Raw genomic sequence first — 21,517 nt, 5'->3', positions numbered from 1 at the left:
GGAACCCACCAAATACTTAAAAACTCTTCCTGTGGGATGACCAATCTTTCTCAAATAGAATTGTGACCCTTGGCATGCTTAAATTACTATTGATTTAATGGTAAAAAATACATTTTTATTAGTTTTTATTTTATTTGTCGTTTACACTGAGATCCCTCAAAACCATAAGTATTTATACAAACAATTTATGGTCATATAATAAATAGTCTTCACAATTTAATTAAAAAGTCAAGCAGCATAACTATTTTTCAAGCCCAATGAGTAAAGATCCTGCCATTTTAATGTCATAAATCAGGATACAGACTGTCAGTTCAATCTCCTCTGTTCTCAGCTGATGCACCCATGGCATAATACTGTGTTGATATGAGCACTTGAGCATTTTCTCAAATGCTCCAGAGTTAGCCCAGGAGGTGTAGTAAGCCCAGGCTGTGTTTGAATTTCTTTTTGCCCTCAGGAGTGGATGATCCCTGCTCCTTGCTGGTGTTTCCTGGCTGAGCCGTGTGTGGTGGCAAGTAATGATGAGTGTGGCCGTGGTCCTTAAATAACCACCTCCTGCTCTTGGCACAAGACAGTGACATTTCCTGGATGTGGACATGCTGTTTGGTGACACAGAAACCCACCAGTGCCCGTTGGCATATTGCCATTTCTCTGCTGTGAAACTCTTCATTTGATGCATTCTGCCATTTGTCCCAGAAAATTGCTGGGTCTGGTGTCCCATTGTCCATGGATGGGCCAGGGAGACGTGGCTGCCTTGCTGGGGTGTGGTGAGGGGAGTGCTGGCAGCACTCACGAGGGTGCTGTTTATTAAACAAGGTTATGAAATTATCTTCTGCTTCAGCCTGGGCAGACTGGCTTTTCTGCAGAAATTGTCTGTTAAATGCATCTGTCCTTCCCAAAGGGATCCACAGAGCTCTGCAGGACTCCTGGAAAAGGGTGTTGGAGCACAGGGTCTGCCATGGGGTCCATTAACTGGGACAGAGGGGACATTGCAGCCTCTCTATGGGAAGAACATGGTCACCTTGGCTGCGGGGAACATCTGTGCATCATTTCAGCTGTGATGACCCAGCTGGGTGCCCTGTGTGGCACTGGCAGCACTGGGTGGCTCCCAGCATGGTGGCTTTGCTGGGGAGTGCAGCTGTTCTGGCACTGTCAGATTCCAGTTCTGTTGCTGTCTGAACAGGTTTCCATTTCGATTCATTCTGATGGCTGTGGAAAGACATTTGAAAGACTTGTTTCATGGCCAGTCTTGCCTTAACCTCCTGTGCTGCACTCACCAGAATGCAAGGTTTCTTCCCAGCTGCAGCTGGCCCATGTAAATGCCTGGGTGTCCCTGCACTTACCTGTGCTGATGTGCTGTTCTGCTTTATAATTCCAGAGATTTTAAACTGAAAATAGACATATGATTTTTAAGGTCAGATACTGGGCTGAAAATGGCATGTGTGGACCTGCCCATGGGCTCTGTGGGACCTGCTGGTGTACAAGTACCAGTGACTACGTGGATCTAGCTCAGATGGTGTGGTTTACAATGGGAGCTTCAAGAAGTTTTCCAGATTTCCTTCAGACTGCTGGAAAGTACCATTCTGACAGCCCCTTAGCACAGGATTTATTCTGGAGAAGAGAAGACTGATTGGGGATCTCATTAATGCACATAAATGTCTCAAAGGCAGGTACCAGAGGATGGTGACAGACTCTTTCCAGTGAGGTCCAGTGACTGGATAAGGAGTAATGCCCATAAACTGAAACATAAGAAATTTCACCTCAACACGAGGAAGAACTTCTTTAGATTGAAGGTGGCAGGGCCCTGGAACAGGAAGGTCATGCAGTCTCCCTCCATGGAGACCTTCCAAACCCACCTGGAAGTGTTTCTGTGTCACCCCCTCCAGGTGACCCTGCCTTGGTAGGGGGGTTAGACTATAAATGGTGGGTGAGCAGGTAAGAGATGCTGCCTAAAACCCTGCCAGCCTGATCATCAGAAAAATCAGTACTGAAGCACTCAACGTGAAGGGAATTGAAATGAAGTTCAAGTGAGGCTGAGTAGGTGTTTGTTCAGCAGCTTGTTTAGACTTTAATCACAGTTCAATCTTTTAGTTAGATAATTGTTCTATCAGCTGATAGTTTGAATTGTATTGAAGAACAGTATGCTAAAACACCTTCAGTGGGTAGCAGCAAAGGAGATGAGTTTGGATTCCTTCTTGTTCATTTCTTGCATATCACTCACTGTGTCAGTTCCTGTGTTTTCTGATTGCTTGAGTTGCATGGCGTGCATTTTCCTTTGCAAACACTGACTCCAAACACACATTTACCAGCACTGCCTGACATGATAGCTTGGGAAGCCAGGACTCATTATCAGAGGTCAAGGCCTCTGTGTAATTTGCCTTGGATCAGGAGTTGTTGTTACACTTCCAGCTGTGCTGTGGGAATTGGGACTAATTTCCTAGCGATAATATGCCTGAGTTTTCTATTTATATAGTTTTAGGATTTGGGATCTGTGTTTCTCACAGGCTTTGCTCTACTAAATGCCAAGTTGCTAGGTGGTTTCAAAACCCTTGAAGTAAAGCTACATACATTTTTTTAAAAGAAATTAATTTAAGCTGTGCTTCAAGCTATGTTTTCTTCATTTTATGGCATTGCTGTGTGCTGGGACAGAGAGCATTACAAGTCTAATGGGTTTTGTGTGGTCTTTCTGTAGGACACAAGCCATCACAGGAGGCTGTGCCCCCCAAAAGCTGTTCAGTGAATAGCAATGAGCCTTGGCCTGTGCTAGGCTGGAGGTGGTTGGATGCTCAGGCAGCTGGAGGCTTCCCAGCTTCCAGCCCTGCAGCTCCCTGGGCTGAAGCTACGGTGAGGAAATCTGTGCACACTGCAAATCATGAGATGTACCAAGTTCTCCATGTTGCCAGGGAAACATCCAGTTACAGACACAGCCCTGAAGCTTTTTGCTCAGTTTGCTTGGTCTCGTGGACTGAGCAGTCCCTCATGGACTGCCAGCCTGGCTGCTGTAGGTGGAAACTGGGAATGTTACGAAATCTGAGGGGGAAAACTGACTTTGGAGACCTCGGCAAAGAAGACTCATACAAAGGAAATGAGAAACAAATACACAAAAAGTGATGCATTTTGTCGTTGGGTTTTTTTTTTTTTCTCCCATAAGAATGGAGGGCTTTGTTGGCATTTGGGGATTTGCCATGCAGGTGCCAAAACCAGTGTGTTCCTGTGCAGGGGACTGCAGGGATTTGGTAGCCTCCATCCAAGGCTCAGTAATTCTCCACAGAGACCTCATGGGAGCAGGTAGAACTGGTCCAGGTAAGCACCAGGACAAGGGGCCAAAGTCCAGATGTGAGGGGCTGCCACAGGGCACGCAGCCTGTGGCACAGCGAGTTTGGGGAATCATAACGAGCTTCACGCTGAGCTGACAGCTGGGTCCTGCTGCCAGTGAAGCCAATGGCAAAGCACTGACTGTTTTCCAGAGCAGGCAGGCTGAGCCAAAATTGGCTGCTGCTGTGTCTCATTTGCATGGAAGTTAATTACCTACATCTTCAGGTTCACTTATCTTTATGGAGATGGGCATTTAATCTGGCCCCTGTGGGTTTCTTAGTCCCCTTTGGACTGGTTTCCACAGTCTCTGAGGCAAGACCCATTTCAGGTGCATTTTAGTCTTACCTCTGCAGAAAGAGCCTTGGTTGATGGCAGTCATGTTGTTGTCCCTGCTTTATTATTCAACCTGTATGGAAATGTGCTTAGAACATGGCAGTGAGGTGGAAAATCTGCTTGGACAGGTAATGCATCTGCCAGACATGAAACTTGTAAAGGGTTTTCTGAATGCAGCTCTGACCAGGGTTTCAAATGGAAATGTTCCATGCAATGCCAGGAACTTTGTCCATCTCTGACTTTGGCCCTCCTTTGAGTGGGGGATGGACTAGAGAATTCCAGAAATACTTTCCAGTCTAAGTTATTATTGGAATCCTTATTACAATACTAGAAATTTGATTTAGTAATAATGGAATGACTTATATGAGCTCCAATTCCAATGTAATTGGAATATATCCCATAGCATCCTCATTTTTCCTCTGCTCAGCAAAGTGAGATGATGAAAGTTTGTGTGCACTTTCTATAGACAAATATTTGTGCAGACCACTTGCCTAAATTTAACTAAAAATCCAGGCTCTTGTTATTCTAAATGCAGCCTGCAGTGTTTGAGTTTTTTGTTTGGTTGGTTGTAGGGTTTTGGCAGTGTTTTGGGTTTTTTTTTTAATTGCAATTTTTCATTTGTACTTGAATTCACTAATAAAGAGATTTTTTTTTTTAATGTCATATGACAAATCATAAATCTAGTAATGAATGATTGCTCATTGTCCATGGCTCTCTAAGCTTATTTCAAGCTGTGATTCTGCTGTGAAACTTTTTATCATCCAACCACAATGTAAAGTCTGATGTGGCTTTTAAGATGAAAGGGAAACCCTCTCCTGAGATAAGCAGCTAATTTTCCATGTTGGTGTTCCCAGTGGTGAGCAGCCAGTGGATCATGCAGGTCAGCGCCTTGGACTGGGGAGTACTGGTGCCAGGTATTTCTGCAATGTTATGGGGTGTCACTGGAGTTAGTGGGGCAGCAGGGCAGTAGCTGGGCTGAAATGGCTCCACCATGCACATAACCTCTGAAAGCAGCCCGAAGCTGGGAGTGAGTTAAGGACTGTGGAAGAGGTTGCTGTTTAATCCTGTAGGCAGAGGAATGCTGGAGATATGAAAAGTCCACAGGGTGTAAGGTGCATAAGAAGACAGTAAAAACTGTCCAGAAGGAAGCAGGTAATATGAGGGAAAACATGCTTAAACCTATTCTGGATTACTCTAGGCTGATTTGTATTGAATGCTCCCTTTTTCCTCCCCTCTTTCTGGTTTTTACTAGCTTCTGTCTATTTCAAGGTTTAAAAAATGTATATAAATTTCTTTCCTAAGCACAAGAAGTCAAAGAGCTGAATTTTAGCTGTTAAGCTAAAGCAGCCTAAATAAATGATCACTGCTACATCAGGCAAAAAGTGTGCACCCATCCATGTGGCCCTGAGAGGGGAAAATTACTTCTTTTTCTTAGGAGGACTGAGTTGGTTAAAATATTTAGTAGTTCTTTCTGTTCAGGCTTTGTTGTAAATATTCGCATTCTCCTCTCAGCAGGAAGGCAGCACAGATTCCCTTCTTGGCAGCAATTTTACAAACACTCCCTTTCACCTGCATCCACTTTGACAGGCAGTCTGTGCTGTGCTTGTGGCCAGAGGTTCATGCAGATGTTCATGCCTGTCCACTGTTTCGTTCTGTCTCTGTCTTGCAGTTGCAGTTTTGGTCAGGGCATCCATCTGTGGGGTTTAGCAAGGCTTCACCCCACACCTTCAGGAAGCCACTGGATCCTCAATTTGACAGGAAGGTGTCTTGAGCCACCCTCAGAGTGCATGGCTTTACTAGACATGAGTGCATCTGGACAAAAGCTGTTTTCCATGGGCCTGTCTTGCTCCCACTGATAGATGATAGATGAGGTTTAACTGAGACATTTTAGGTAGTCCCTCAAAGGACACACTCCTGGCTGCCTGCAGGGGAGGTGCAGGAGAGCCATTTCTTCAATTGTGATTCAATTTGCCCAGTCAAAATTCCTTGGAAACACTCCTTCCTTTTTGTCCTGGCAGACATATAGCTCAAGTGCCCTAACAGATTCAAAACACCTGAATGATCACAGTATTAACACAGTATAAACAGTTCTATCCTTCTCTGTCACCTCATTGCAGCTAAGAGAAGTCTAATGCCAAGTGTAGTGCCAGTGACAAATGCAGAGTAAGTTCAGTTGCTGATGGTACAAATTGGATTCAGCTGCAGCTTCACACTTGCTCAAGAAGCTAGATAGAATCAAAAGTCTGTTTAACATACTTGAGTGTTTGGGAGTAGTTATAAGGTAGATGGTGTTTCATGCTCATTAATAAAGGGCTAGGGGAGAAATTCAATTGTTCAACACTGATTAAACCTGTCCTTGCTGCTCTAACTAAAGTACACCTTCACTTTGGAGCCTTCCTTAAAAAGATAACACATCTAGGTTGTATTAAACAGAGTCATGTTTGGGTTTTGCTGGGTAATATTTTAATTTGCAAAATTGCAATAAAGGCAACTTAGCTCATACAAAGTGTGAGATGGAGTCTTCGGTGTGAAAATTCCTCTCTTGAATTGACCCATCTGAAGTCAGTTCTCCCCTCTGGAAAGCCAGGGAACAAAGGAATCATGCCAGAGACAGGAGAGGGAGAGGCCCCCAGGCTGCTCCAGGGTCTGCAGAGGCAGAGCCCATCCCTGGCAGTGCTGGGAGCTGGGAATCCAGCTTTGTCTGTGCTGAGAAATTTGGCCACTGTAGCAAAACACAAACACAGTTCCAAATCTGTTTTAGTGAGCAGAATAGGCTCAGTTAGCAAATGGAATTCATGCTGGCACTATGTATCTCTGCTATTGTATTTTGCCAGCAGAGAAATGTGGCAGATAGAAGCAAATATATTTTTTTTAAATTCCACCCTAGTAGAGCTTGGCAGAGCCTGGTGCAAACCTGGTGTGAGTTGCCAACCCCATAGCTCCAGGCATGGAGGGAGGGGTTGAAGCAAACACCAGATCTTTCCTGGACTCACTGATAAGCTGAATGTGGGCGGCAAGCAGAGGCAAAACCTCTCTCAAACTCCCTGCCAAAGGAATCCTTGCTCCCAGAGGCAGCTGGGAGAGGAAATATTATGCAAACTCCAATTCTCCAGTGTGGTTTTAGGAGTATATCTGCTAAATTCAGGGGCCTGGGGATGGGGGGGGAAGATTTCCACAAGCAAAACATGCCAAAAGAGTGTCCAGAGCTGGTCACTGCATGCTTGTGTCTCTGTTGGGTTCACATGGTTGCTGTTGCTGGATGGGTCCAGGTGCCATCAGATTCCAGAGCCATGCATTTCAAGGGGAAAGAAAGGCTCTTAATTTTTTTTCCTGGCTTTCTGCAGAGTGTGATCTCCAAATCCCTGCGGAAAGGAAAATTGCATACTGGTTTTTGTTGTTGAGCTTCATGAGTGGAGCATTTTTTTCTGCTCTATGGTGCAGCATGCTTTGTTTCTCACAGCTATTAACCTTGTAAATGTGGGTTTGAGACTCAGCCATTTAAGCAGTTTTAGCTCTTTCCTGGGGTTTGATATATTTTTCCTGAAAATGCATCATTACAAAAGTTTATTGGGAGAAACTGCCATTGGCAGAGGTCTCTTCCACCATAGCCCAGATCAGGTATGTGATGTGTTGAGGTTTATTCATCTCATTGCACATATTTTTAAAATAAGGCTCTTGGACTGGGGAGGGAGAGGTCTGTCCTCTTTTACCTGCTGAAATTAGTAACAACTAGAAGCTGTCAAGTGGTGATGGGATAGGGTTAAATCTGAGGAAGGAATAGAATCAGGAAAGAAATGTCAAGAAAGGAAGGTTAAAAATAAAGGCAAATAATCTGTTTGCTTTACGAGACAGGAAAGACTTGTGGGACATTCAGTGGAGTTTGATGGGTGAGATGCCACCTCCATGGCTCAGGGTAGCTCACTTGCCCTGAGAGCAGTGCCGTGCCCTGAGATCAGAGCCATGGAGCAGTGGTTCAGCCTTTGCTGTTCCCATCCCACTCAAGAGGCAGAATTTTCTTTTCTCATTTTAATTTGTGCACTGCTGACAGCAGCATTTGCCCAGGCAGAAGTTGCTCTTACAAGAATTATGTTCCTTTTCTAAAATTGCTTCCACCACTGAGTGCTTAAAAAGAAATCGAATGGCTGCCATGCCAGCTCTTAAATGAGAGCTGCTCAGAGACCAGCTCAAGAGGTCTCCAGAGAAGCAGCAAATAAAAAGGCTCTTCTGTTTCTGGATTCCTATCCTGCTCTGAAGCAGGGCTGTGAGCCAGCAGGGTGTGGGGAGCCCTGTCTGTGGATATGGAGCTGAGGACTGGGCAGGCTGGCTGGGCTAGCTTGTATTGAGAGCTGGCTCCTTCTCCCTCCGTGCTTGGCTTTCCTTTGGATTTTAAAAGCTCCATTTGGAGCCAGAGCAGCAAATTGGAGGCCAGTTGTGTGAAGGCAGTGTGGGGAGTGACCTGGACCAGAGCATGGCTGTGAGCTAGGATGTGACTGGTGGAGATGAAGCCTGCTGGGGACGGAGAAAAAAAGAAATGCTTTGGGTTGGGAATAAGGTTGTTCTTTTCTGCCTTGGCTGCCAGAGGGATGCTGGGGGTTGAGAGCTACTGAAAAGCAGAGTTTTTCTGGCAGAGAGATGCAAGCCTCCTGACTACACCCCACTGCGAGGAGGATTTGGCACCCAAACAAAGTAATTCTGTGCTGAGGCACTCTCTCCCAAAGACTTGTCTTAGGGGAGAAAAATAAAGGGAAGGGGAAAAAAAACAGCCAGCAGAAAACCCTTAGAAAGAGCAACTCCTGGTTAATGCTGCACTGCAAGCTTTGAAAATCAGTGGTGACAATTGCCAGGTGCTGCACGAGGAGAGCAGCGGGCACAGAGCTCCAGATTACTTGCAGACACCAGGGCCAGGCTGCTGGAAGCTGGGTGAAAAGCCATGTCACCAAATGCAGAAGTAGAAATGTCACATTGCAAATCACAGGACAGGTGACAGCCCTCAAAATGTCACAGTGACTCTGCTAAACAGGAGGCCCAAAGTTTAAGGGTGCCTTGGGAGAGGCGCCTGCTGCTGCCATTTGGTGAACAACCACAGGCGTTGTCACAAGGGCAAGCAGCGACAGGACAAGGGGCAATGGCTTCAAGCTGAAGGATGGTAGGTTTAGATCAGATATTAGGAACAAATTAGGGAGATGTTGGCTAAAGACACTCCAGAGAGCCCATTTTTCTGGAGGAAACTATTTGAATAGTTCTTTTCCACATCCATGCAGATTGAAATACCATTTTTTCAGTCAGGGGGTAGAATTAGCAAAATTAAATTTTTGACTTTGAATCCATCAGCTTGTAGGAAATGGAAGCAAAAAAGTAATTGTAAAAAAGGAATAGAATGAGTCTTTCCTTCATGCTTATTTAACGTTATTTTCTATTCTCAAACCAGCATGTTGACTTTATTATCAGCCAAACAGACTATGGTGTCTGTAAGCCTAATAATGACTGCTGTACCCCTACTGTGTGTGTCCCAAAAAAATTTGATTGCTGCTGAGAAGCCATTGCTGGCAGTTCAGGACTAGGCTTTCAGAGAACACCGATTTTTCAGCAGAATATTATGAAGTGTTGAAGAGTTACTGAGAGGCACCAGTCTAAGGCTGATGTTATTTATATCCTCCGTGTCTGGTGAAAGTGATAAATCTGTGAAGACAGGGAGGATCATATCCTGCAGCCCATACTGTAAGGGCATTCCTTACACATAAATTGAAAACTAATGTTTATTTCTCTTTAATTAAATACTCCATTAGCCAAAGACTGTGTTAAAATATTTAAAAGGAAGTAATGTAATCAATATACCAACTGTGCCACTGTAAACATATCTCACATGCAGTAAGTGCCAGGTTTTCTTTCTTTGGTGAATTATGAGTGCTTTGAAAAAGACAGGTGGAACATTGTGGGTTGAGATAATCTGTAAATGCAAAAATAGAATTTTTTTTTCTTGCCTCTCATGAGGACACTTCATCAAGCTGGTATCTTGGTAATGCTCAGTGTATTAATTGATTCAATTTTTTTGGGGGGATAGGCAACATTTCTCCTAAAATCTTCATCTGCTTCTTAGGCATGCTTGTGTGTGTGTGTGTGTGTGTATACATAAAATTATTGTCCAAAGCAGAGGATTTTGTGCTCCCATTAGTTTTACTCTTCATGTTGATTACATTGCTCCTGTTCCTGCTCCTGTGTGGCCACTGATGGCCACTCAAGCAGAAGAGGCTTCACATCTCAGAGGCACCAGGGCCTTTCCAAAATATGCCCAAAAGAGAAGGGGAGGGAGGAGAAGCCTGGCAGAAACCACGTGGAGGAGTGCAGAGATAATTTTCTTGTTAAGTCTGGTTAAAATCAGGCTTTAAACCACTAAGGAAATAAATGCTTTTTTTCTCCCAATAAAATAAATATTCTGCAGCCCTTCCTCTCCCTTACTGGTACCTGGAGGAGCTCAACCAGAACTATAAAGTGCCTGATTTAGTGTCCATATGTTCTCAGCAGATACTTTTTCCCCTCTTGTTATTGCCTTGCAAAGCATCCATTGTACCGAGGTAATCAAGGGGAATTTTTGCAGCCACTTTCTTTCCTCAGAAAAATATTCCTAGTGGTGTGATGATAGGAAAAAATATTTTTTGTGAAGATAATCTATCAGTTGAATTAGTTTACATGTGATTTTAATGCCAAGAACCTCAGACTGCTTAAAAATAATAAAAAATGAAATGTCAAGCAAATAAAAGTTAATTAAACACACAGTAAGAGAGGCTTAATTTTAGTCCTAAAAGGAGCTGAAGCTTTTGCAGAACATCTCTACAAAGGTAACAAAATCCTTCACAGCAAGGTGTAAAATATCCCCCACTCCCTGGCAAGAAATGAGCACAGCACCTGAAGAGCATCTGTACTCCAGACACCACCAAATGTGGAAGAGGTCATTTGCTGGGGAGCTGGGGAAATAAGAAAGGAATGAACTAACCCAGACCCTCCATGAATTGTTGTATATTTCTGATGTTCTTGAAAATCTTCACACAGAAAGAGCTCTGAGTTATTCCAAGCCCAATGCAACACAAGATTTAAAGGTCAGCTCTTTTCCCATGGCAGTCCATGGAGGTGTGTGTTTCACAGGAAGCCAGGCTGAGCTCCAGGCTCTCCCCAGCATGCTTTTTCTTTTTTTATTCCAGCATATCAGCTGTGCTGAAGCAAAGAGGAGAACCAGAAGAGCAAATGAGACAAGGCAGCAAATACTGCAGCATGGGCAGGTGGGTTTCTACTGAAACAAGTGTTTGCCTGGGCACAACAGCAGAGGTTTTCATAGGAATGTTACTGCCCTTGCTGAGACTCCTATCAAAGGAAATAAACCAGTAATTAAAGGCTTCCCCATCACCAAAGCTCAATTAAGTTTGCAGCCAACAGGTGTGTGCTCTGGTCCAGGGCAGCTCCCGGGGCTGTGGGGTCTGGGAGGGGTCAGAGCTGCAGGAAGGGGGAAATCCAATATCTGGGTCTGTGCCTGGCCCTTCAGGACCACAGCTGGGATAGGGAATGTCCTAAAAAAAAAAAAAAGGTATTAAAGCCACCGAGCAAGGGCTGTCAAACCAAAATTAAGGGATACCAAAGCAAAATTACAGTGGTGGTGGGGCTCTTCTGGTGGGAAACCTCCTGCCCTGGCCAGGATCCCAGGCCTACTTAAATGTCTCCAACTAGTGGAGAAGGCTTGAGGCTATAGCCAAAATAAAGGTGCCAGGACTTGTTCACAAACACCCCCAAAACTCACCATGAGGGCTGTATCTTCAGGCAGCACAAATTCCGGGAAGAAATAGAGCGAGAAGAGAGGTTTGCTCCCCATTTAATTTATGTTAAAGGGCTGTATGCTACATTTCCTGATTAATTTTGAAAATATATAAGCAACAGAAGATATGAGACATGCTGTATTTAATCTTGGAGTCTACAAGGCTTTCCTCACCCTTGACCCACCACTGATTTATGTGTGCTGTGGAATGTGCTGACTTTCTTAATGGATGAGTAACATAATTTCATATCCCAGGAAATGATAAGCTGCCCAAAATATCAGAACTTCAGACGGGTGGGTTTCAGTCAGGCTTTTTTCTTTAGTCTTTCTCTGCATTCTGCATGCTTTTTCTTAGCACCATCTAGGAAACATTTGCACAAAGTGGATAGTATTTTGGTAAACACATGTAATCTTTAACAATATAACAGCTTTGTTAATCACTGTAACAGATAAAATGCTCCTTCTCTGAGCTGGCCTAGTTTGGAGGTTAAAATTATACAGCCTAAAATGGAAAAAATATGGGGGAAAAAAGTGCTCTCATTCTGTTTGTATTATTTGCAGTACAAAAAGAAGAGAAGATCAGCATCATCAGGAAAGCAGACTTCATCTTGACAGATAGCTTTATTTTGAAATGTAATTATTGGGTCAGACTCGCAGCATGGGTAACCCCTAAGGTTGTGTGTCCTTGGAGCGTGGGAGAAGGAGCAGGGATGAACAAGGGGATAATAGTGCAATGACTGTTTTTGTCATTTTGCTTTCTCTGTACTTAAAAGAAGTCGACCTTGTTGCTCTGTTGATGAGCTTGCAGTGCAATGCAAAGAAAAGCAGCCAACATTTGCTGTCAGATGCACAGTGCATTAAATCCATGAAGACATGAGCATACAGGTCCTTTGCTGGGTAGTGGCAGGCAGACAGCAAATACAGTCATATACCAAACCTTTTTTTTGTTGGGGAGTTGTGGGATTACCTGTACATCTTTATATGATCACTCAGTTAAAAAGAAGGAGCACTTTGCTGGCTCTCCCACCCAGGATGGATGGTGTGGGCTGGCAGTGGGAGCGTGCAGTGAGCCAGAGGCAGCTGAATGTGCCATGCTCTCCTCTCCATGGCTGTCCTTTCTGTCTGCCCTGACTGCTCGTGGCTCTCAGAGGTGCCAGCCAGCCCAAGGCAGGCAGGGGTGGCCCTGATTAAGTGCCTTTCCTAATGATCTGCTGTTGGAGGGGTTTTAACCAATCCTGGGAATGGACTTTTGTTTTGCTGTTGAACTAGTAAAGATTAGGTGGCATTTGAATTACTGCTTTGCCCCTTTCATTTCCAAAGACTGAACATGTTTGCATTAGTTCCACCACTCAAGAGGTTTGTGTACCTCTTGCCTTGTCTGGCAGGACTGGCCATCAGTCTCTCCTGATGCTGTCTGTTGTCCCAGAATCTCCAGTGACTATGCAAAGTGCTGGATGCCACATGCTCATTCCAGATTTATCAGGGCAATTTGCATATACTTAATATTTGTGCCTAACTGATGTAAAACTTGAATGTTATTGGTTTATTAATTTTTGTTGGGGGGAAGGTCATTACGCTGCTTTATGAAGATGTTTAAAATGTGCAGAACCTGATGTAGGTGCTTTGATTGCATGCATAAAACTTGTAGGAAATACTGTAATAAAGCTTATAGAGCAGATAGTAAATGTCTTCATGTTTGGAAGGAACTGGATGTGCTTTGTGTTTCCTGATGAGTGGTTCATCAGTGTTAAGAAACAATTTTTCCATAATCGGAGTTTATCTCAGCTGCAAGCTTCTCCACATGTCTGTGTGGGCTGGTAAAGGAGCAGGTGTCATTTTATGTGAGGCTGCGTCTGCTTCTGGAGCCTTCCACCACTGCCCCTTTCAAGCCACGGTCTCTCCTCTCACATACCATGCAATTCTTCAAATTTTCTCTTTCAGCAAGCAAGCAAACATTAAAACTGGCAAAGATTTAGTACTGAAAATGCTTTCATTTTACATGCTGGTAGGATATGGTTGTGTCAAAAATATATTAAAAAAAAAAAAAAAGGAATTGTGCTTTCTGGAGTAAGAGAACAAATCAGAAAAGCATGAAGGGAAAATTCTCCTGCCAGATGCAATATATCCATCCAAACAAACCTTTGTGTTTAACCATGCAATGCTGGTGATCTCTTACGGCTGCTGAGGGTGCAAGGTGAGGAAGAATTGGACTGAACAAGGTTAAACAATCTTTCAATCCTCCTCTGGTACTGATATTAGTAGAATATCCTAAAAGATCTGCAGTTTATCTTTCATATATAGAGGTTTGTAGTGACTTATTTTCAGTTTGTGTGTTCTGACCTAGTGAAATGAATGAATGTTGCACAATTAATTAATTTATCAATCACATTCAGTAAATGGATTGTCTGATCTGAAACACAGAGGGTGAAATTAAACAGATTAATGTCTTTTCTCAGCTGAAGCAAAAGCAGTGATCAGAGCTGGATGAATTAACTTTAAAATGAATTGACATCATTTCTGCAGACACAAGTAGTTTCTGTCATGTTTGAGGTCATGTTATTCAATGTCCATGAAGCAGTCAGGCATGCTGGCAAAGCTGGGACTTTTCAGAACGTCAGCCTGCGTGGTAATTCATGCCAGTCTGCCAACATCCATCTTTCATTGGCCTTTATCCTTTCAGAGGAGGAGGAATGACTTGGTGTTTTCATCCCTCTCTGTCAGTGCCCAGTCATTACAGGAGAAACTGATGATGGAGCCAGGGTGTTTAATTCACAGATCACAGGAGTGCAGCAGGGAAACCTCCCTCCCTCCCTCTCTCAGGAAGAGTCTCCATCTGCCTCCCAGCCAGGAACCCAAGCCCAAGCCGTCCCTGCAGAGGCACCACTCCAGCACTTAGAGGGTAGCAGGAGGGGAGCTGACACCCTCTGCATTGACAGATGTGTTCAGGACTGGGGGCTCCATAAGGAAGGTGCTTTCTGGACAAGCTGAACTGGGTATGGTCCTAGAAATAGACACTGCTGGAGGTAGCAGACATTCCACGAGCCAGGCAGAGCATGCCTTGCCTTGTATCCCATCACTTATTGGAAGGAGCTGTCACACCACTGAGCTCACCTTCCTGGTGCCCTGCTGCTGGGAGAGGGGCTAAGACCTGCTCTAGGAGTGGAAAGCAGAGGGGAGAGTGGCTGAGAATTGGGACATGCAAACTGAAGGACTTGAGTTCTTGGTGAGCTGAGAAAACATATTCAAATAGGCCAGTGGGGTTCAGGCTGCCTGCTTGTTGTCAGCTCCTGTGGTGGCAACCAAAATTTGTGGAGAGACCTGAAAGGTCTGGTTTTGGTTCATCTGGGCCTCTGAGCTGGTGAAAACCAGATACTTTCAGGAGAGAGAAGCCTGAACTGGCAGAGGCAGTGACTTCCCTGCCATGGGCAATGGTGTTCAACTGCTGCCCAGAACTCTTGGGTCACCTCTCAGGAGCCAGGCTGAGGGGAGAGGAGCAGCCAAGCTGGTCCACTGGGCCATCATCTCCTTTTTCCTCCTGAGTGAGCTCCCAAAAGCAGGAGCCAGTCCAGAGCTGAGAGCAGCTCCCTGCCAGCCACGCTCCCCTCCCTGCCCAACTCCCGGGGAGGCTCTGCCAGCTGAGCTGCTCCTGGTGCCAAGCTCTGGCTTTACTTTTGTGCAAGCAAGTTACTCTCTGAGAACACAGAACTGCAGAGCTAATCTCTGTTCTTAATTTGCCATTAAAGTTTATTTTCAGCAAATTATTAAAAAAATCCACAGCACAGCTGTTCCACATTAATCTCTTCCTTCTAGCAGTTTTTTTTCCTTTGGCAGAAGGCAGTTTCTGTCTCTGTTTGTTTGTTGCAGAGCCATGTACAAGAGACAGGAGCCTGATGAGCACTTGGGGCAGGGAGAGAGTTTGTGGAGGTGGGTTTCACCTTACAGGAATTTGGAGAGGAGGTGGGGAAGGGTAGCCCATCACCTGAGACATCCCTGCCCCAGTGCAGGTTAGGGCAGGGATTTCAGAAGCACAGGCACGCCAGGCTGCTCTGAGGAGAGAGGACTCAATCTGAATTATCCTGCCAGCCTCATCACTAACAGCTGTAAAGGCAGTGCATGGGCCAGCTCATTTCCTTTACTGATGACAAGAGGAATTAAAGCTGAATGTTTCCTGAAAATCAGATTAGTGCTGTATTAGTCAGTGAGCAACAGAAGGTTGCCTCTGGGTAACAGTGTAAGGTCAGAAATTTAGTTTTAACTTTTGAAATCACCCTTTGGGCAGCTAAAAAATGATGCTACAAGAGCTCATTGATACCGTAATCTTGAAAGTAAGTTCTCTTTACATAGGTCCTTTAGACATTAAATAGGTGATTTGGATTAACCATTAACTATTATTGAATTTGATAATTTAATATGTGTATTAAATAATAATAATTTAAAATAATATTGATAGGTCAGATTTAATTATTTAATTTTGCTATTGAATTAATTACTAACTGTAATGGAATATTATTAACTGCTACTTGAATTTACTACTAACACAATACAAATTGATGCCTTTGAATAGCACAGGTCGAATTTGCAATGCAAAGTCAATTTGTCTATGTACTTTTAAGTACATGGTTTGCAGTTGTTGTCCCCTTTCTCAGCCCAGTTACTAAGAAACATGCCTGCACTACTGCGATATTTTTTAAAAAAGTAATTTATTTTTCTGAGCAGCTCTATCTTCCCTTGTTAACAGACCCTGAAACAGTTCAAAGCAGAAGGTGAATGGGCATTCAAAGTGGGAAATGTAAAATGTGTGAGCTGGTAAATGTTGCATATCTCAAGATGGAGAGTTTAGCACAGACAAGAGCTGGAAAATATGTACAGTATCATTTTTGCTACAAATTTAAGACTGAGCTCTTCCGACCCATCCATCTCGTGTGCTGGCATACTATTAGATGCAGCACAATACTGGCAATACCAGAACTGGAAGGGAAATGTGTGTCCTATTGGAAAATGTATCTGGTTGGAAATTAGTTTCATCTATTGCATTTTTTAAAAAATCATATGATCTTCAGATTCATTTTAAATTTACCCTACTCAGTGGCCTAAAAGCCATGGGGTGTTTCAAAAGGGATATTTTCCTGTACATTGAATCCCACTGGAGTCTAAGAGCAGTGTGACTTTCAGCCAGAATCGTGTGGCAGTGCTGTGTGGGGAGTGAAAGCCATGTACAATAACACTGGATTAGGACCAGTCTAGGAAAAATACATTTGAGCAAATTTCATGTCTGTTAGTTCAGACTCCTCTTAGGGCCAAAACACTCACGAGGTACTTGGATGGGAAAAAGGAGGTAGATCTTGATTTCTCCTGCCTCATTTGGTTGGCAAGATGCTGCACAGTAAAAATTAGATTTTCTTCAGTTGCTTTGAAAAAGATGCAAAAGGAGAAGTGAAAGGAAAGGGCAGCTGATAAAGATATACAGCAGGTGGGGCAACGTGGTGCCTTCAAAATCAACTTCATAAAATACATCTTAAATGGAGGAAGGATTAACTTAGGAGGATGGCATGTAAAAGCAGAAGAAAAAGTGATACTAGAGCAGGAAAATGTCAGTGCAGGAAGGCAGAGATGTGGCCCATGTTTCAGGAGGAAGATCTGGCATCTGCTAAGTTCATGGGAATTTTTTTGTTGGATTCTATGGAACCAACATTTCCACCTTTTAGCTGATGGTGCCATGTTTTGAATTCTGAGCAAGATGCTTTTCTCCATCTGGCACAACTTGCAGTGAATAGTAGCTCACCTCCCAGAACCAGAGGTGATGAAATAGTCTTTAATATGTTTCTACCTTCCCTTTAGTTCAAAGGTTTAATCTTGGCCTCTGAACCACCCACTCTCAGAATCATGTCCTCCAAGCAGACTTAATTCCTACCAATTTAGGCCCGTGTGAATATCCACAGGAAGAGAAAACCCACCTGATTCTGCCCAGATCTGGCTCTGTGTTTAATATGGAGCTAAGAAGAGTGGTTGGTAGGCATAACCTGGGATAAGAGTGCTCTAAAGGTTTTCTTGTCTTAAATCTGTTCCAAAGATCAGAAAAAAAAAAACTACCAGATGTCAATTTTGATAAAGTTAATGAAAAATTGGTTCGGGTACTATTTGATGAAATATGTTTCTACATCTGTTAAATAAAATTAATTCTTTAATTAGAGGCAGTAAGAGAAGCTTTAAAAAAGACACAAAATCCAATTTGAGCCACTGCAAACGAAAGAAACTTCAAAAAATTAAAATATGTTGCATTCTTCCTGCAGCTTTTCTTATATCTTGGTATTTTTGATTCCTCTTGTTATTCTGAGCTAAAGGGTTCATGGGCCTAGAAAGCTGTAAGCAAGGAGGGACCAGCTGGGGGAAAAGGAGGCTCTCCGGAGGATTTGTAGGAAGGTGGATTTTCTGACTTCCAGGTTGCTGTAGAGAGCTGCTTTATCTCCCCACTGCACCTCCCTGACACCAGGGCTTTGTGTGCCAAGTCCAGCAACCAAATTTCTGCCCCCGTCATGAAGTGTTGGGTTCCTCTGGGGACACTTTGTGGCTTTTGCAAAAACACATCCTGAAAGCGTTTTTCTTTCATTTTGATGAGGAATGGGAATTTGAAATCTCAGAAAATGCTGAGGTTAAATCATACCCCACTGAGGGTACAGGAGTTCCCTGTAGCACCTTATCAAATAGCACAGCAAGGACATGCCCTTTCTTTAGGCAAGTGCACTCTTTCCTGAGCTGTCCTTCTCTGTACATCAGAGCAGAGCTGAATCTCTCCAGGTAAAATGGAAATAATTTCCTCTTGACACAGGTTTATCCTGATGTAAGGCTTAATTGATAGCTTGCAGGGCACTTGTGTTTTCCAGGCTGTTGGTTTTGCTCTAAGCACAAATTTACTCAGTGATGTGAATATTTTGACAACTCTGCCTATCTGTGCTCAGGAACTGCAGTTTGGTGTGAATTTCCAGGGTGTGTTGACCCAGTTTTAAAGCCTAAAATGAGCATGCTCTAGATTGATATGGAAATACTGTAGTTGGCAAAATAAAACAAAGAAAAGGTAAATAATCAGAAGTAGAGTACATTCTGCACAATAACTTTTAGGAGGGTTTTGCTTAGCTGTCAGAGGTGTGATTTTGTCCTTAGACTTTCTCCAGAAGGTATTTTTTTTTTAATGGTGCAATTCAGCTTGAAGAAACTTGTCATTCTGACCCACTTGCATGTCCTCACGGACATCTCTCTTCAGCAAATCCCTGTCTAGCTGTAAACACACAAAAATCAACATGTCAAATCAAAGAGAATTAGCTTTCACATGTTACTTCATTATTCTTTTGCCATCCCAAGTCTAATAAATGTCTCATTTGGTATTCTCTCTCACTCATATTTGTGGTGTTTATTTTTATGTGCTTATGAAAGCTTATTTTTTGGCAACTAAAGGCTCATTCTTTAAAAATAAAGAAATCCTTTTTGGTTTTGTGTGGTGTTGTGTGAGCAGAGCTGGGAAGCCTGTGGTTGTTTTCTTTAGATTATGTAACAAATTAGCTTCTTCCAAAATATTGTGCTCTGGGGACTGATCACAGGAAACACGAGAAAACATTTGAATACATTACCAGATCTCTGCAATACATACATGTGGGGCTTTTTTTTGTGTATAGAACAGGGTTTTAAGTAGGAGTCGTTAAAGCATTTTGCTACAAACTCTCCTGACATTGTGTTTGTGCTATCCATACAGTCAAAAAAACATTTACATGCTGGAAGATAGTTGATTTTGGTACATGATTTGAATGTGGAAAAACATTTGTACTAATTATGCACACACACACAAAAAAACAGTAAGGAAGTTCTGTGTTCATCTCTTTTATTTTTGTGATCCAAAATCTGGCTATAAATAAGAGTGCATTTGCTTAATAAAGAAGTATTATCACTTTGCTTCACCATTTCCCTCTTAGGTAAAATTAGCTGTGTTGCTAAGCCATCAAAATGCAGCTGAGAGGATAACAATGATGAGCCCAGCTGTGCCCCTCGTGCTCCCACAGAGCTGCTCCTGGTCCTTGGTTCATCACTGCCTTTTGTCTCCCCTCATCGAGGAGCACATAAATTATGGCATTGCCATTAAATGTAAATTCTCCTTGGCCACTTTTTATTCCAGTAGCTGCTGGGAAGGTGACATGGATACCTGCTCACTGTTCCTCCCCAGAGCCTTTTTGACTGGGGTGGAATGAGGAATAATAACTAGTTTATTGCTGCTGTATGAAGGCAACCAATTCCTGGTTGAAGCAGGTAATTATGATGCTGAACACAGCTAGGAAAGTTAACATCTTGGCAACTAGTTGAAATTTGAAATAAAACCTCAGTCCCATTATGTTCTGTATGCAGAGGAACTGAGCAAATAGTGTTGGCTCAAGCCAAAATAACAAATTTGGATCAGACTTCCCTTGTACTGGGATAATAAGTGTGGGATTTCACATCTGGCCTTTCAGGCTGGGCTGGTTTTAAAAAAAAGCATCATCAGTAAATTCAATTTTTTTACTAAAGCCATCAGAAATTGCTTACCAGGGTTTTGCAGTGTGGTGAATAGCTTCTTGTGACTTCTGACTTTGGCTTGATGAGTTTCCTGTTCACCCTGATAGATTTCAAAATGGAAAGGAGATTCTAAAATGACAAAAACATCAAGGCATAAAAATTGTGTTGGCAACTGCAAGCTTTATGAACATTCAGACCGCCCCAAATGTGGGTGTCTGCAGAGTTACTGCAGAGAACGGCAATGTTCGTAAGCAGATTACTGAGTCATGAGCATGTTTTGAATGTGATTACAAGCAGAGAGACAGAATTAGTCTTTGATTTCCATAAAAAATTAATGAGAGAGACAGACAGGGACAGACAAATTGAAGAGTTCACTTGGTTAATTTTCTACCCAGCAGCTATTGTAAATGTTCCTCTTATTTAGCAAAGGAAGATATTAAGTCTATATTGGTTGTGTTGGCCAAGAAAAACTATTAGTGTGCTGGAGGTTTACCTGGGGGCAAACTGTCAGCAAATTATAAAAGCGACAACGTGCTCATTTTGGGACATTTTGATGCATCTTTCACAAGTGCAGTCAATTAAGGGCTCCTCTGGAAATGATGTTTGGCTGCTGTGCTCCTGAACAACAGCTCTGTCGTTGTGTGGGCACCAGTGGACTGATTCCCTCCCTTGAAAGTAGAGTCTAGTTGTGTTTTAAAAGGGTATTAGTGAAATTATGCCCTGCTACAGATGGGATAAGATGGGATGAAATCATCATTAATGTTATAAATGCAGCAAGTGTTACATCTCTAGGATGTAATTTTATTTCTTTTATTCATGGCTGCTGGGCAGCTTATAAATGAAATGACACAAGCTTAGCAGTGGGTCTCTGAAGCAGGGCTGTGAGGTTCACACCCTCTCCCATGGATTCTGGTTTGAATCTGCCAAGGTCTAGCTACTGACTTCAGCCAGAATTGAAGGACACTTTACCTCAGCCATGCTCCCTCAACTTTCACTCAAGGCAGCCAAAATGCCACCATTTGGCAGAAATATCAACTCTTCCAGATAATTTGTGAGGAACAAAGAGTTCTGATGTCGTCTACAAAATGGAGTTTGCTCTAATTTGCACTAAATACCAATGAACATTTTTGCAGAGATTTCTTATCCAGATCTAATATCCTGTATTTAGACTATTTACAGATGGTTAAACGGTGAGATGATGAGTTCATTCCCTATTTAAATGCAACTCACAACAGAACATTGGAAGCTATACTTTAAAAGGAATAATTGTCCTGACTACAGAAGATTTTGTTCCCATGCAAAATGACTAGGAAACTTGTGTTGTTTAATAGTTTTCAACTTCTTATTTTTTCTCTTTTTTTCTCTTTTTTTTTTCTTTTAAATCTTGCAAAATGCTGACTTTTCAGTGAGAGGCAACAAAACTCTCATAAAGCTTATGATGGAAATGGGTATATCTGTCTGGATGTAATCAACAGATATTTTCTCTGTTTAATAACAATAATAAAGATTCAGCTTTGGAGTGGAAATATTTAGTAT

The 21,517-nt window shown here is 42.9% G+C and overlaps 1 long non-coding RNA gene across 1 annotated transcript; it reads left to right on the top strand.

Moving 5' to 3' along the window:
* Positions 1–15,336: 15,336 nt before the first annotated feature.
* Positions 15,337–20,713, top strand: LOC137482453 (uncharacterized). Its single transcript, XR_011004074.1, has 3 exons — positions 15,337–15,771; positions 17,292–17,455; positions 19,408–20,713. It is a non-coding gene; the product is annotated as an uncharacterized lncRNA (long non-coding RNA).
* Positions 20,714–21,517: the final 804 nt, after the last annotated feature.

The sequence above is a fragment of the Anomalospiza imberbis genome, chromosome 14 (genome assembly GCF_031753505.1).
Source record: "Anomalospiza imberbis isolate Cuckoo-Finch-1a 21T00152 chromosome 14, ASM3175350v1, whole genome shotgun sequence".
In the NCBI taxonomy this organism is placed as follows: domain Eukaryota; kingdom Metazoa; phylum Chordata; class Aves; order Passeriformes; family Viduidae; genus Anomalospiza; species Anomalospiza imberbis.
This window is presented reverse-complemented; position numbering and strand designations above follow the sequence as displayed.